Source organism: Amyelois transitella, chromosome 3 (assembly GCF_032362555.1).
Source record: "Amyelois transitella isolate CPQ chromosome 3, ilAmyTran1.1, whole genome shotgun sequence".
NCBI lineage: Eukaryota > Metazoa > Arthropoda > Insecta > Lepidoptera > Pyralidae > Amyelois > Amyelois transitella.
This window is the reverse complement of record NC_083506.1, coordinates 2,742,595-2,760,529: the sequence shown is the minus strand read 5'-3', so window position 1 is coordinate 2,760,529 and position 17,935 is coordinate 2,742,595. Positions and strand designations below refer to the sequence as shown.

Genomic DNA, 17,935 nt, shown 5'->3' with positions numbered 1-17,935 from the left:
TATTCTAATATTTCTTAGTAAATGTGGGAATCAACCGTCGTACAATATTTGAAGAAAACGCCGTTTTATTGTTGTCGTAAACGCGTTTGATCGCAGCTAGGGTTGTTAGGCTTGAATTGGAAAACTTTAACTTATAATTGTTGTTCCTCTCCAATATCACTAGTTTAATTCCAAGCGATCATTTAAAACAAATGTATAACGGTTTAACGGATTTTGACCTGATTCAAAGTAATCAAACGAGAAAATTCGTCACATACGCTGATAACCCTAATCTGCTACGCTATTCAATACACAGCTCAGGCAATGGGCGCGGGCGCAGGATAGCAATAAATAAAGTGACTGGTCTCTCAGTGGGCCCTTATGATTTAGTGGTCGGATGCCCTACCGCTGGCTTGTTTAAGATGCGACATTAAACTGAAATACTGCACTTAAATGCAATGAGATATAAACTTGTATTAACGTTTAGAATCGACAAATGGAACACGCAAGGGAAAGTGGTGCAGAGTACTGCAGAGTAATTTTATGACTGAACAGCTCTGCTCGCCTTATTCTCAGGACTCAATCACTACAAACTACGATGATGAAAATTTTAATAAGTTGCTAATGCCAGGTCACGTTTGCTTTTCTGTAGAGTTTATTGCCAAACTTTCCTGGATAATAATAATGGAACAAAAGATTATCTTAGTCCTGGAGATTTCTTATTTGGTTATATGAATCTAATAAATAAGTTTCATAAGATTCAAATTAAAAATATAGCTACAAAAATTACTAAAGGATTGGTTACGTTAAGGGGTAAATAGTTTTGCCAATAGTAAGAAGATTGATGACTGACGAATGATTGATTGCAGGAACAAAGTGCCGAAACGTTAGACGATTTGTTATACTTTCAATTTTATAGCCCGTAATTATTTTTTAGTCTGAAACTTTCTCTTTTCGATTTTTGATTTCATTTTTCGTCTATGACGGTGACCGCTTTTATTCTTAAAATTATTATTTAAATATGTTCATGAAATGGATTTTTTTGATTAAACGCCGATTCGGAGAAAGAACTACATCTCAACTCATCAATCACACTTTTATTAAGTTAACTACAATCTTATTTGTCAGATCTTCTTCCTCCTGGCGTTAGTTACTGTTCCAATCTCATCACTACACCCACGTGTAGAGGAACCCGCGGTAAGCCTTCGATCATGGATCCCAGAATGGGTCGGTCATCATTTTTTTCTGTGTTCCCATCTAATTGGTCGCTAATTAGTGCTATCGCGGGTCACTTTTCCCTGGAATACGAAAAAGGAATGAATTTCGCAACTGTTCAATTGTAAACTTGTCAACTAAAACAAAAAAACATTTGTCTTTAATCGGTCATATCTAGACTTCTCTAAACTAGGCATAGACTTCAATTTTGACCTTATTGTCTGCATTGTTAGAGGTTATTACGCATCGCCTTGTTATTTCTGGCAGTTTAATGAGTTTGGACTAATCATCCGCTGCGTAGTAGAGATAATGTAATCGGAACAGCTTTGAAAATATTGATTTTAAGGTACGCCACTATTATATTGTGATTGATGACTTCATCCAAAGCCCTTTTTGCGTCGAAAAACGACGATTAATAAATTTGTAGATGACAATGATATGTATAAGTAAAATCATCATGATCACGTCTTTTTGTTAATGTAACTAGGGTTCGCTCATTATTTTTTTTGGACTTTTCTTTATTTATATTTGAATTTCACATAATGACAGTCAACATAATCTACGACATGCAAGGAAAATAAGAAGAAACCTTTCTGTTTAGCAGTTTACTCTAATCATTAAAAGTTTTTTTTTTTAATATACACATAAATTGATTATTTGACCTTCTGAAGGTCGCCTTTGTCGATTCGCTTCGTTCGACGATAAGCAGTTTCTCAATGAATTAAACTGATTAAAAGGCACCATTGGCGGGATGCCAGATCACACGGGTATAAACATTGCAAATCTAAAGAAAATGTTATTACGTAAGACGTGCACCGTTGATCTGAAATTTCAAATTGTTGCAGAGATCCTACAAACACTTAAACAGACACAAAGGACTATATTCTAAATTCCTGTAGTAAAGAACTAATCTGTTATAATCATCGTGTAGTCTTACAATTAGAAGTATCTTTTTAAATTTCTGTTGTGTATTTATTCTTTAGCTTTTAATCTTCGTGTCGTGAATTCATTATATCAAATCAATTCAAACTAAAGATGACCAACAATTATACCAACACAATCTTGTTAGTTACATTCTGTAGTAATTTCGTCATCGTAAGCAAATTGAATTCTGCTGGTATTTGTTCTATTTAGATTTACATTCCAGTCGGTGCAACAACCTCATCGAATAAAAGTACAGTCAGTGTCCATTTCTGGAGGATACGAATTCACCCGCTACGCCTACTGAAATAATTTTCTAAATCACATCTCCAGAGCGACTCACCAACTTAGTCATCTCTTGATTTAGGCGTAACGTCACTGCTTTTTATTACATTGTGACGTTGTTATATTCGAACTACATATGTTTTTTCTATACTTAAAATTGAGTTAATTTGTCTCTCGTAATTGTAATATAAATGGTTAACTCTTACAAACAAGCTATTCAAAGAATTTATCAAGCCATATGCATGCAGTATAGATTATAATTCATGTTTAGAAATCAGTTGGATGGTAATTATATCTAACAACGGGATAATATGGACAAAAGAGGTTACTGTTTGGATGACAATGGACTTCTAAAGCAAGAAACTTAGAGTGTAGTATGAAGGATCCCGCATTTTGATTGCAAGCACTGAGCTAACACCGCGACATTTTCGGCGTTGTGATTCTTATGAAATCATGAAATACGTTGACCACCTGTTTCTTCAACTTTCATTGGCTGCTTGATTCCACCCATAAAACCATTGATCAAACAAACCACAAATATTCCTGTTTGAAAAAGTGAATGTGCTGTTTGAATCTTAATTCGCTAAGTCATACATGAAGTACCGCCATGAATTTTGAACAAGTGTGTGCAAACAATTAAAAAGTCGTCTAGGTATAGAGAATTGTGTTGTCGCATAATTGTAATGTATATTCATATTGGAACCGGAGACAGGTGGTGTCCTGTACGTTGACTTCACGACCTTGGTGCCCCGCGTTTCAATGGCTCGCTACATTCGCGTTATGGTATTATCGGCGGCGAATTTTTTTTTCCTGTCAAGGTCAACAACTTTGTTCGTCTGTTATTTTGAGTGCCAGTGACTTGTTATGCCGGCAATCACTCTTTTTTTTTACATATTATCCTTATTCCTTTTCTATAAGACTTAGTTTCCATTGCTATTTCTGAATTTAATGTCTATCTAATTCGTTTATCTTCGGAATATCCAGTTATTAACTGCTAAATGCTTTTGAAATTTTAATCGCTTACATATTCGTTCATTTACATTTCCCGCCACGCGAAACTTTTTTAATTGCTGATTAGACTGCTTTCATAAACACCGCTTATTTGTTATTTCTTTACATATTGACACAGGAAATTTCGTGTTGAGTACTGCAAATGAAAGTCATTAAATAATCGAAGTTTCTAAAGCTAACGTGGTATAATTAAAGGCTTAGTATTATTAAAAAAGGGGTTTTTTTATATTGAAATTTGATATGTTACGTCCACTGCCCCAATTGGCTGGTCACACACCCGTGACGTCAGCTTCGTCTGCGCCACGTCTGCCGTCGCGACCGCTTCCCGGAACGATTGTCCACACTGCCTTCCTGTTATCCGTGTTCCCATTATCACAATGAATGAACTCAAATGTTACTCTTTAAACAAATAGACACATCAATCTAAATGGACACGAAAAGCAATGGCCCCACTCTGTCCTAATTGGCTTTTCATACGATGACGTCACACGTGTCTGTGACTCGTCTACCTTTCTTTCAAGACACCACTGATCTACTAACTATATTTTATGAATAGATTTCACTAGTTACATGTCATTGAACTTTGGACTACTTCGGCATGGTGTAGGCGTGTCAAAATGTGAATGAGACATGACAATGACGGATGAAATTTTAACAGTCGACATTTTAATGTTGATTTTTGTACCTTTTGTTCCAATGGTGTGATTAAGTTTTACATCAAATATCTACGTCAGAAAAACTGATGTTCTTACTTGATTTTATTTTCAACGTCTCCAAAACAACTGATCGCTCGAGGTGTACAACTCACTCACTGTGTGAAGGCGGGTTTAGAAAAATCTTTGAACTTAAAATCTGTTCAAAATATGAAAGTTTTTAGTCCATAAGTCACGTACTTAGTATTCACTTAATGTCTCTACACCCAACAGGAAGCACTGTACCGTTTACCTTACATTACGTTTGCCCGTTGTTACAATGCATTGTTCAACAACTAAGTCTTTGCATTAAAATTGAACATGCCATAAGCGTTCTCTGTTATATCTGGTTTTCTAAATCTAAACATATAGAATTTTATACGACATGCCATTAGCTCTCCAGACTCATTCTCGTTTGAAAGCTGTAAGGCAATGTAAACTTTATTTCTTTCACTGAAGAAGTTTGTCAGTATATGGATAATGTTAAAAAAAAATACCATTAGTTTTATATGTCACAGTACAAATCGCTTAACATAGATTAAGAAAGTTCAAAGTGATGTCCTTTTATAATATCTCTAAATCGGAATAAAGTAATTGTCGCACTGCAGATACTTTTAAGTTATGAGGTAAACGTACTCGGAAAGCCTATTGTTATTTCAATTGCAAAAAAACATACTGGCGAGTCTTTGAACTGGAATTTTAATCTGATTCGACATGAGTAACATTGTACATTTTAATATGCTACAAACATTTTGCTGACACGTAGGTAAGTTAATTTAGTTTTCTCTCATTTATACACTTTAATATTACCACATTTAATATCGAAAATCACATCGCTTATACCATTCCAATCACCCAACGGCCATAATGTAGAATGAATGGTATATTAGAGTATTAATTTAGAGCCGTACAGAGATCGAATCTCAGCATCGGCCGGAGGCAATGGGCGCTGTTGTCTGTTGTCTTCAATTAACCCACTTCTTGTCGGGCCATTGTGTTCAGTCTGCCCGGTGTCTGCTTTCCACCACTGCCTCGTAATGACTATAAGTAACGAGAGTGCTGCCACTGGAGGCTTTGTTTTGGTGTTATTTGAGCTCTAACACATGTGCCGTAAGTACATTATCATTTATCAGTGCGATGTTAGTTGTCATGTCAAAATACGCAACGTTAGATACGTTTGTTGATGAATTTGTATTAAGATCAATAAAAGCCCTACTAAGTGCTCATTCCTAAATGAATAATTAAATGTAGCTTTTGACGCGATACAGATATATACTACGTGATTCAATTACTCTCCCTTTTTAACTGCACTAGCTATAGGAAGTACTTGGCGGAAATTAATCAACCATTTCCTTAATTTTAATACACTTTTTACTACGGTAAGTGTATTACCAAATTGAAATTCTTATACCACTAACTATTTCTGCCATAGATGTTATAACAAGAAAAACACAATGAGAATCTGTCACAAAAGCAACTTATTCAGAAATGATTTATTTGTACATTCGCTATTCATAAAGTTTCATAAAAGATCTTTTAGTGACTAGACGTTGATTGTTGGATGACCTTCGTTCTGCTTGCTGTTTTTCTCCTAATTCATAAAAGACTAAAATATTGTAGTTTATTTTATAAATAGGTATTGTAAGATTTTACCTACTTTTCTGTCTCTGATATCTATCTGATAATTCATGTCCAAATTTATCAAAATCAGCTATGGTCATCATACAAAATTTTGTAGGCATTCTTACCAAATCATCATGAAGGCATTCATTTCGTGTAATTACAGCATTCGCTTCGTCTAAACTCTGACTTTATGCCAAAAGCAGACATATTTGTAAAGCGTTCAACATAGTTTTATTATTTAATAACAAAACTAATCATTTAGAATCTTTGAGTGTTACTACTCCTCGTGTTTTTTTTATCTAAAAAGTACTTAATTTAAATATGCTTACCCAAAAGCGGTTTTAATGATAAGAACGTACCGCAACACTCCAATTTTTCATTTTTATGCGCAAAATGTGTAAAAAGTAAACATGCTACCTTCTTTTATTTCTTAAAAAGCCCATTTGCTGTCTTGAAATAATCAATTACTCATTGCGAGTTGCATCTAAAATGGCTATTAATATAATAGCGTTGATTTGTTGAAGTATGCACAGTATATGAGCAGTACATCGTATTTGGATACTTCGTATATTGTTAAAACTGATCTCATTTGATGATGAGCATTTATTTATGTAACACTTTGCTTCTATGTTCTTTACTGTATTAACCCAATATAAGTGCATTGCAAACGCTGTATGATATTGAATTTGTAAATGCAGTTAAAGCGGCGAAATTTAAAACATTATCATTATTTTTGAAACAACCAAAGAAACAATACCAATTGGAACGGGGCCATTTTTTAAAGAACGTTAATAATGTCGACGTGGTTTTTTTGTAATTAATACTATAATAATATGCTTCCCGACTAATGGTTTATAATAATTAGGTCTGTCTTCGTATGTGACGGTTCGCCATTTCACACTCGCGGTGCGCTCGACTGAAAATCTTGGCAGCAGCGAATGCTCTTTTATTTATCCAATGGCGCTCATTTTCAGTGGCGTCTGCAACAGCGCCGGCGCATGTACTAACCTTGGATTTAGTTGTATTTTATATTCATGCACTATCATTAATCCTAAAGCTATCTACATCAATCTATGTTGTGTTCTGTATTAGTTTTATGTGATACTTACATTTAAAATTTATATTATTATCATATCCAAAACATGTACCCGCAGAGCCGTCACTTTTAATTACATTGACACTTTTGGCACACAGTTGTATCATAGAGCGATATTTAAGTGTTAAAATTATCTCAATAGGTAGGAGAAATTGCAGTTGATATCATGACCTGTTTTTCCTGACCCAAATCACATTCACATTGCAACAAAAAATTTAACCACTTTGGTCACCTCGAAGAAATTTAAGTTGAATTTGTAGTTTTATCATCTAAGAGTATCTATCTATCAGCTGTATTTGCTAATCTCTGCTTTAAAAAATGGAAATGAGAATCTTAGATACCATAGAGAAGAATATAGAAAGATGTTTACTGCTATTTCTAATTAAAGTCTGCGCCATATCCTGTATGTAATTAAGTAAAATTTATGTGGGCGTTCTTACCAATCAAGAAATGATAGTCATAAACAAACTAAAATAAGGCAATTTGCAATATTGCCTACGTTAATTAACGTTGAGTAAACGTTCAAATACCACGCAGTCTGTTACTAGAAGTGGATTTCTATGTAGACTGTTAATAAGTGATACATAATTTTGTATCGTACAGATTTATACAAAACGTATGCCTGAATGCTAAGCGCTGTCTACCAATTATATACATTTCCAATATTACTCGCACGTACATATTTACACTGAGCTAAGAACAGCCAAACCTGTTCTCCGCATTGCCTAGACAGTCTAGAGTTGTACACTTAATCGTGCAAAAAAACACTCTAGAATTAAACGCATTTACACTACCATGTCCATTTCCAAGAAGGCGTTGCGTAGTTCATTATGCCTTTATTGTTGCTTCTTCACTCGCTAATACGTTCCATTGATAGTTGCTTTCCTTTTAAGGACTTTATTTGCATATTTCATACATACCTGCATACATAAAATCACGCCACTTTCTCGGAGGGGTAGGCAGAGACTACATCTTTCCACTTGACACGATCTCTGCATACGTTTTTAGCTTCATTCTCTTTCTGATTCTGTTCATGCAAGCTCGGCGATTTTGAGTGTTCATGCCAGGACGATTTCTCGTGATTTTACATATCAATCTGGTGTATATAACTATTCGATTTGACAATATCGTAATGACCTTTACGATTTTCATTAACTATTTAATGTCAAAAATTTTCTGTTTGTTATTATTCAGTAGCATCTCTTCAATATCTACAAGTCATCCCCTTTCATATCTCACACCTTTCCCTACTCTTAATTTTTAACCGCCATTCAAACTACGCTTCATTTTTAACCGCCTTCAAAAAAAAAGGTGGTTTTCACTTAGACCTGCATGTATGTTTATCTGCAATTATCTCGCGGTTTTCAGGAAAGTGTTTGTTACAATAATCTATTTAAAGAACATTCATGAAATTAATATTGCGAGCGTTACATTAATGTTATGCTTGCCCTTTTTTTCACCTGTTGTCTTGCACTTACATGATGGATGATAGACGTTGTAGTTTTTAGTGTTATTACATTGTTTCCTGCATTTGAGATTTCCACTGTGCCACTTTATTTGGAAATCGCTTTGATTCCTGTACTTTTTTTTCGTCCGGGAATATCTGAATCCGGTTCTACGTTTGTTTTTGTAATGATCCGCCCGGCTCCACATAATTTTCCCGCGAAAATTTTATATGATAGATACAATATTTATAATTTATAGAAAAAAATTAGATTTTTAAATTAACATATTTTATTTATACAAGTAATAAAAAGGGTAAAAATTTTAAGATTCATGTAAGATTCCTTAAAAAATGTTCCGCGTACGTTTAGATTTTTCTTTTTATAAAATCAACCAAAAAGACCATTTGTTTTCTAGAGATTTCTAATGGTTACGATTTCCGCTAAACTTTTGGTATTTGAGGAAGGCTCAAATACCTAATCAAAATGTGGTTCTCCGAGAAATACCAGTTTCAATAAAGTTTTACATTCCTCGTCCGTCTCCAAAGTTGCGCATTTTATTAAGGTGACGTGTAAAATTATGTAATTAGTTGGAAGGTCAATATAATTCCCAAGGCCGCTCGTGGGTGATACTAAACCTGTTCAAGTGGCTAGGTAGTTGTTCACGTGGAAATTCTTGGGAGTAATTGACGCTCCCGCAACGTAGTATTATGTTGTTTAGTACTTAGCCGTGACAGGCTTCCTCCGCATTACCACCACAAACCAGGACGTCAAGGTTGTCCCTTATGGAAAAATGTAATGGTTCCGGCTGCCCACGTTGTGGTCATATAGCTATAAATCGTGTTTTACGAGTTATAGACGCGTTCCTAACTCCAAACAAGTGAAACTCTTCACTGGACGGACGCGGAAAATTTGACGGTCTTGAAAGCTTCCTTTGGTCCTAGGTACAAATTAACTTCATATGCAATGACTTCATTTATCTTCGCATTGTCCTTATTATTACTACTAATACGCTGATGGTACGAGTTAAAATTGAAAACAAAAGTCTTAACTATGTTTTCAAACGTTTTTCTTCATAAATAATTTAATTATGGGATGTTTAACATGTTACATACCTGCCTTTTGAAGTTATTTTCTAAAATTTCAAACAAAAATTTTGCTAAAAGCTTATTGATTCCCGACAACAAGACACATTTGTGTTAGTGCCTTCCAGTCTAGCCTAGGCGCGTCCGAAGGCGTGGCTAGTCTAATTCTAATGTAATATGAAACCGCATGCGGTGAATTGTTATCAGACTTAATAAACATTAAATATCTCTTACATAAGTTATATACGTGCTCAGTTTTACTACAAATTATGTAACAGAGAATTACATTAAAGTATTGCTAGTGTCAATGCACTCGACCAATATTTTTGATGAAATTTTATGTTTGCCGTGTAGTTACCGGCACTGTGGAATTGGACTACATCATATCTTCTCTATGGGTGTCGTAAAAACGGCTGTAGGAAAGGCTAATATATTTGGAACTCTTCGTGTAAGCGATGGGTTTCTAGCCTAGTTGAATCTTTATTCCATCATTCTGCTATATTACTGTGCGCTCTATCTACCCCGTAAGGGATAAAGACGTGACTATATGTAAGTATGCAAAGGCCATGAAATCGCTAATTTTCTCTGTATCCGAATGGTAATCGAGTACCGCTTATGACCAAATTGAACTGGTTTCTCTTGCGCATGTCCGATGATAATCATCGCAATCATCTTGTCTTCAGATGCCTCATTTCTCTTCTCTTCATGTTGTTCAGTCACGAGCAGGTATATCTATCTATATATAGGTACTATCTCGTCTAAATCCTAAGGGGTCAGGTTGAGACCTGCCTGGATGCCTTTTGTTGCAAGTTTTACTGTTTCTTTAGTTTACAGTCACCACACTCTTTACATACATACAATCTTGACGCTTACGAATGTTCTTTAAACCCCCAAATGTCAGCAATGATCTGCAAGAAAAATCATATTTAACGTAACTAGATATGATGTTCTTATGCAATATTTTCCTAGAAAAAATAACAAGCAATAGCTTTTAAAACAGATTGGTGTTTCTCAGAAGAACAGGAGTCATGCCAAGCCAAGCAGTCTCAACAAAATTAATATTTATTTTGTGAATTTACTTATTAAATTTCCGTCGAAAGAGCGATGCGAGAATTAATTGTATTTACCGATACCACCAACAGATTTTTTTTTATTTGCTTGAAACTCAGATGATTTGTGGTAGATTTAACTTGATTTTGTTGGTTTACCGACCCTATGGACCTACTATATATGTTTAACAAAGATAAGAGAGTGATAAGTTCATTCAGTCGACGGGACGGCCGCCATTCATTAGATAAGTATTTCACTGACGTTTCAGCGGGGATATTCACGAATGAATAGCCATATCGTCGTCCCACTCTTTCCACGCTAGAGGTTAATCGAGGGAAAGGGAAGATATCCTACTAATATTATAAATGCGAAATTTTGTGAGTATGTCAGGATGTCAGTATGGATGTTTGGTACTCTTTCACGCAAAAACTACTGAACCGATTACGATGAAATTTGGTATGTAGGTAACTGAAGACCCAGAATAACATACAGGCTACTTTTTATCCCGGAGTCCCCGCGGGAACGATTCCACGCGGACGAAGTCGCGGGCGGCCTCTAGTAATACATAGTTATGCCTTAGCCACATTGACATTTTGCGATTAAGCATTTATCTAACACCAATAGATTTAGTAATTAATTGGTGTATAACGATTTTTTACACTGAGTACATTTAAGGTATTCGACTTCACATTTATTTTGATGTTTAAAAAACGTACGTAGAGAATGTTTGTTTTATTTTTTTTTTTTAAAGGAAGCTGCAGGTAACGACAGCTGCGTAAGTATAGATATATTTAGTGCACTAATTACGGCGCTTAAAATATAACGTATGATGTTTACTTCATCCTTAATGCTCTGAAACTTGGTGTTGAAAGCTTGCATTTAACATTTTTCTTCAAAGCAAGTGCCTTTGCATCAGCAAAATTTGTTTTTACGCTTAGAGTTATTAAGTTGCGATTTGTATGATGTGAAAGAAGATACAATGACAGAAATAAAAAAGGAATGCTTAGATGCTTTGAAAATGTAGAGAGGATGAATGAAAGCAGGTTGACTAAACAAATATACAAGAAGAGCGTGAATAGGAACCGTGGAGTGGAAATGCTTAGACGAACGTATGTACCAGGGATGTCCTGGCGAAAGGTCAGGTCAAAAGTACCCGAAACTGGTATTGCACGAAAAGTTAAGAATATGGATGTACCGATAGAAGTATGCAGGGATAGTGGCTAGTGGAAAGATGTAGTCACTGCCTAACCCTCCGAGAAAGTGTAACATATTCTTTAACTAACATAAAACAACTCAAACTATAACTCAAACATACATAATGTGTTTATGACCACAAACCAGATGGAGGTGTGATATGATTCTTATTACATAGGTACAACTTACTTATTTACATTATATACAAAATTCAATTTTGATATATTTTATAATGTTCGAAAAATAATTTACGTCTAAAAATCATTCTCATTCATTATAAAAAAAATTGAGTTGTAATTGCTGAGCGCCACTCAATGTCAACGTCACCAGAGTCAGCTATTCGAGAGCGCTGGACAAGTCCCTATTCCCTACCCTATATAGAATCAGCAAATTCCATTGCATAGAAGAGATACTGTGATACCCAAGTGCCTCAACTTCCACAAGAAAGGAATGGATAGTCCTATTCTGTGACACTGCCTGTAACCATCCGGCTTTTATATTGCTAATTATTTATAAGCCGGCGTGTTCACTACTGTATTAATCTAATTAACACACCAACTGACCGACTTTTCGTCTTTTGCAGGTACTATGACACTCTGCGACTACGCACGTTACCGTGAGTCATCCGCCTTTAAAATGACGCTTATCGGCTATACGACGTGTCCCATTCTCATTCAGAGTTATAAAACTTATGAAAAGTAAGAGCCATCTATGTCTATACACAATATACTTTTTGTGACATCTATGCGAATGTTCAAATCATATTTGTTGATTATGAAAAATGTGATGAAATATTCAATTTGATCGTAGTTGAAATTTTACATAGAAATCTCTTATATTTTATTGCGTCGTTGTCTATAAGCGTCGTGTTAATTCTATCAACTGCCACAGAAATCGTTGTCATAGTTATATAGGTATATCATAGGTAAATTTTATATTCTTTTTATATTTTGATGATATTAAAGACTGATAGGGAGAAAGATACATAAAATATTTATTTGAGACCTCAATAGCAACTAGCCGTGGGGTCGACTGACTTATTGGCTAATTAACAATGTAAACCTACCTACCTACTTATTCTCTTATGAAACCAAGTTTGGAAAGTTAAAAACTGCTAAATGTCTCTTCAATCAAAATCTCAAATCATCCTATGTTTTCAGTGATGTAGGTAGCATACGTAATTTCCTTTTAGGTAGGTAATCTTGCATCTGAAAGTATGGACATTTTAGGAAAATGACCTTCCTTTATTATTTTTGGGTATAATTTGTATGTTGGCGGATTTCATTTTATTTCTTTTATTTATAGTTTTTGTATTACCAACGTAAATTGCAGTAGGTAATTAAGTATCTTCATACTTTTGTAAGTACTTATTCTACCTTGCATAGTACTATTCAATTTATAGTTGTCAATTTAAGTGTCGCCATCTATCGGTTGATAGCCAAAAGTCTCAACTGAATTGAATTGTATTATGTGAGGTGAAAAACATTGTGTGGCCCGCTTTGATTGATGGTTTCCAGAGCAGCAGATCGTCCTCAGGGTTCGAAGCTCTAACACGGTTTGTTGGCAAGGTTATCCAGAATGTGTTTTGTGATGTCATTTGACCTAATAATGTCCACATTATTTCTTATTCTGCATTTTAACCTTTTGTTAACAGAGCCATCTGTGAACGAATAGCGTAACTAAACAATGTTGCAAGTTGCGTATAGATGGCGTCATAACTTCTTTTGCTGGCAGTCAGCCTTATAGGTTTATTTAATAGGTAAAAGGTCAATTTGGTACCTATATAAAATACCTTTCGTAAGTTTGAGGTTATGTTATTTTTGTATTAACTATGCCAGATGAGGGAAATAATAATTTTTGATTTGAATAGGCATTCATTCATTCAAATGCCATTCCATTGGCATAAGAAATAAAATATTACGGTATTTGAAAAAAAAAATTCGGTGTTTTTTCGTCATAAGTTTATAAATAAGTCTCTTGGAAACTATAGAACTTTTACAACGCTCACCGCATGAGCCCGGATAGCTCAGTCGGTAGAGCATTGGACTTTTAATCCAAGGGTCCAGGGTTCAAGTCCCTGTTCGGGCGGCTTTTTTTTTAACTATAATTATTTTTGTTTTCTAAAATTAAAAAAAAAAGTATTCCCTTTTATGATTTTCATGATTATTTAAAAGGCAAAAATAAGAAAACTAACTCTTATATTACTAGTAAAGATTTATATTCGAAATCTTAAAGACATATTTTCTTTTTATTCGGGAAGAGGTATTTACTTACTAACGTTGTGAAAATAAATGTATTTCTATGGCCAATTTTGTAATGATATTTTTAAAAATCAATTCTTTATATTGTAAGTTTATAAACTGATGAAAAATTACTTTTAGGCAAAGCGCCATCTTTTGGCATATATGTACAGGTGTTAATCTGTTTGATGCTGCTGTCACTCAATGTTACTTGAAGATTGTGATGTCGATCCCAAGATGGCAGTATTTTAGTTTTACACCGATTCGAGAGATGGCGTTACTATGTTGTACCATTGTTACACTGGAATGGTTAGGATGTGTTAAGCTAGAATAGAACTTATCAATTTTTTTAAATATATTTATTATTTATCTGTTTTTCTTATTGCCGTTTTCTTTTTTACAAAATGCACAAAAATAGATTAAGAGATACTATATTACTTTACCGAAAACCATCCGTAGGATCAATTCATACCGAGACGAAACACCCAGCGCCATCAAATTAAAATTTACAACAGGAAAAAAGTACTGTCGAATTGAGAACATCCTCCGTTTTTTAAAGACGGTTAAAAAGAACGAACCGTGTCTTTCTTCGTAGGTATTGTTGAGTTCTTCGTGTTAAAGATGAGTGGCGCTATATCAAAATAACTATCTTATCGCGTCTCGGTCTCGGTGTGAGAACTGACCCTAATATTATATTAGTTACAGCATACCATAGATCAGTTGATCAAGGTCAAGTTAAGAATGTCTCAAACAGACGATAATAAAGAAAATGTTCATCATCATCATAGGGATGAAGCGGTGCCGTGTGGTTCCCGGCCCGGCACCAATACAAAGAAGAATAGGACCACTCCATTCCTTTCCCATTGATGTAAAAGGCGACTAAGGGATATGCTTACATACTTGTGATTCTTTTTTTAGGCGATGGGCTGGCAATCTGTCACTATTTGGATCTCAATTCCATCATTAAGCCGAGCAGCTGAATGTGGCCATTTAGTCTTTTTGGGACTATTGACTCTGTCTACCCCGTAAGGGATATAGACGTGACTATATGTATGTATGTATGGATGAAGCTTAAGAAGTATCGTAGATGAAGTCTCTGCTGGGATTGGCAGAGTCTACATCTAATCTTCCGTTAAAGAGGCGTGATTTTATATACCTACGTATGTATTGTTCAGCTTTAGAACGTAACATTGTCTAGATGAACCAACTGCACAGGATAAAATTGCGTCAGCCTTGCATCAGTCGACAATTTATTTGTTGTATGTCGTTGTTAGCAACATTAAGTTGATTGCTATGCGGCCTAGGTTTCCACGAAACGGATAATAAGCGGTTACTTCCATCGGTTTATTTATGTGAATTATTATCTGCATTTGTTCCATTCATCCTTTATTGGTCTTATACATCTTAGTATTGCATACATACATATAGTAACGTTTATATCCCTTGCGGGGTATAGACGTGAGACAACAGAGCCAACAGTCTTGAAAAGACTGACAGGCCACGTTCAGCTGTTTGGCCTTATGGTAGAATTGAGATTCAAATAGTGACAGGTTGATAGCCCATCGCCTAAAAATAGAATGGCAAGTTTGTAAACCTACCCTTAGAATTGCAGTCGACACTTTATTATGTTCTACTTTCATAAAAACACTGACTTTTTATATCGTCTTCTTGGCGTGTCTGTCTCTCGAACTTCTTCGAAACACTTGTTATCGGGGTCCGGGGTCCGCCAAACTGAAGGTCTCCTGCCCAAAATCCGTCTTAGGCCGTTGCCTATTTCATCATAACTCATCAAGTATAACTTTCTTTATGCCAAATTTCTACAAAACTATATTTGAAAAAAATATTCCATTTATTACAATTAACTAGTGCATCAGTCGTACCTATGTTAATAGTTCTTTAATTGAATGCATCAAATTATTTTTTTGTTTCCGTACCTAAATTGAAATGGGATCATATTACTAAGATCTGTATTTATAGATTCGATTAATTCGGAATCTTCCGTGCAAGATTCCGACTTGCAATAGGTTGCCGCACAGGTTTTTATAATTTCGCACGCAATAAATGCGATATGCAAGTAACTAATGGCTAATAACACTTATCAAGTTGCCTCTGTAACTTATACCGTTGCAGTCGCTGCCTGTCCTCATAACGCACAGTCGTGAATAAAATGGACTATTAAAATATTAAACTCATTGTGAAACAACTGATGATAAGTGGAGCGTATCGTTTTTGCATTCGTTGTACGCATAATTACAAAAAGTTGTTAGTTTTATCACGCACTAACGCCCGGCGTTACCTGGGGTATGTTTTATAATATTTACGGGGTTGACTGTAACCATGTTATAAATAGGTACACTTCTTAATATATCATTTATATTTACAAGCCTTAAAGGTAATTATAATATGTGCCCTGTGCACCTGTGCAAACACTTCTGTTATCTAGCTCGCAAAGCAGTATAGTTTGATTTGGTACTGAAAAAGTGATACAGGCTATAATACTGTTTACTACCAGAGCGGTACATGCGAGTAAGCCTAAGTAAAATAAGAAATCATCTTTACTTATTGAATTTTTTCAACTCGAGTCAAGCCAATGTATTTTGCCGAGATTTGCTGCATATTCTTCATTGAATATTAACTTAACTAAAGTAAGAGTGAATTAAAAAACTAACTAAACTATTAAACTTGGATAGAAATTAAAATTTTACATTTGGAAAATAACGAGGAACTCTCGGAGATTCGGAAATTAAACCACCAGAAGGAAACAGCTTAAATTAAACACGTCATTGTTATTTATTGTAATTATTTAATTCCGGCGTTGCAATGCACGTGCCGCTTTGACATTTAGAAGTATGAAAATTACTCCCGTTGCGACCTCGGTGGAATTTACTGTTTGCGGTGAAAGAGGTCGGGTGGCCGATGCCTTGCCATGACGTCACTTGTAGCAAAATACCGTATTTCTATTTGTCTCAGATCTTCTCATCATCATCAAATCAGATAAATAATTACATTCTCATTATTAAATTTTTCATCGATAGTTTTAAATAGGTAATGATCAATAATATCTTTTGTCAGGAGCAATATAACACGACTGTAGGTAATTTGTTCAATCAAAAAGGAAATAACGTGTTTTTATTTTTGTCCTTTCAGCAGACGGATTTACAAGATTCCTCGTGACAGAAACATAGTTATATTTAAATTTCCGTTCCTGGAATCGTTCTTACTTCTATGAATTACGAAGAAACTTCCTTTGATCGTTGATTTCTTATACTTTTAACCGTTTATATTAGGTCTGTTTTACTACCTACATACAAATTGAAACCATTTCAAATATTAATATCTCATTTAATAAATGCTGTATATATTTTCTCGATTTTGTAAAGGTTTAGAGCTCGTAAGTTTATTGTTACGGAACGTAATTAGCCATTAAAATGATAAATGTATATAAATACAATCGCTTTTAAACCTTCGCCTTTCCAAGACTAATCGTTGTGAAAGTAAATTGAATTTCAGAATTGCTACGAGTTTTCTCCCGTTTTCAATTCGTTTTATTGTATCTATCGTTTGGCCCACAAGTTTCATCTTAGTTATTAGATGTTGGAAATTTAGATTCCTTTAAATTAAGCTGATCTTAGTCAACCCTGAAATCCAGTTCGGTGATTAATTTAATGTCATTTAAAACTGTTTTTTTTTTATTGTCTGTTTTCATCTGTTTGATATGTGGCACAAAATATTAAATGACCCTAGACTGTTGTTATACAATAGACCTGAATTGTTGAATACACGCGTAAAACTAGTTAATACAAACGGCTGATAACGTACGCATCTTTGATTGAATTATCGCTGCTTTCACAATGTTGATTTATTATTACATCCAAAACGAAACTGCCTTCGTATTAAGGTAGACAACTTAGCTAGCATTAACGAGGTAGGAATAGTATGAGGGACGATGAAAAAACACTTGGTACGGTCTATAATTTTAAATAGTTACCTATACAGTGCATTTGTTATTTTATACCTTTCTGGTCAGCAAAATATGGCATGTGTACCGTGAATTAAAAGACCCTGAAACAGAAAAAAAAGTAAAGGTTTAAGCATGTGAACC

General features: G+C 34.7%; 1 protein-coding gene and 1 non-coding gene across 3 annotated transcripts in view; both read left to right on the top strand.

Annotated features, from left to right (window-relative positions):
- The window catches only part of LOC106133511 (protein bunched, class 2/F/G isoform), a 115,838-nt gene that overhangs the window by 20,738 nt on the left and 77,165 nt on the right, over positions 1-17,935 (top strand). The gene's annotated exons all lie outside the window — the stretch shown is intronic.
- Trnak-uuu (transfer RNA lysine (anticodon UUU)) lies at positions 13,609-13,681 on the top strand. The gene has a single exon. It is a non-coding gene; the product is annotated as a tRNA-Lys (tRNA).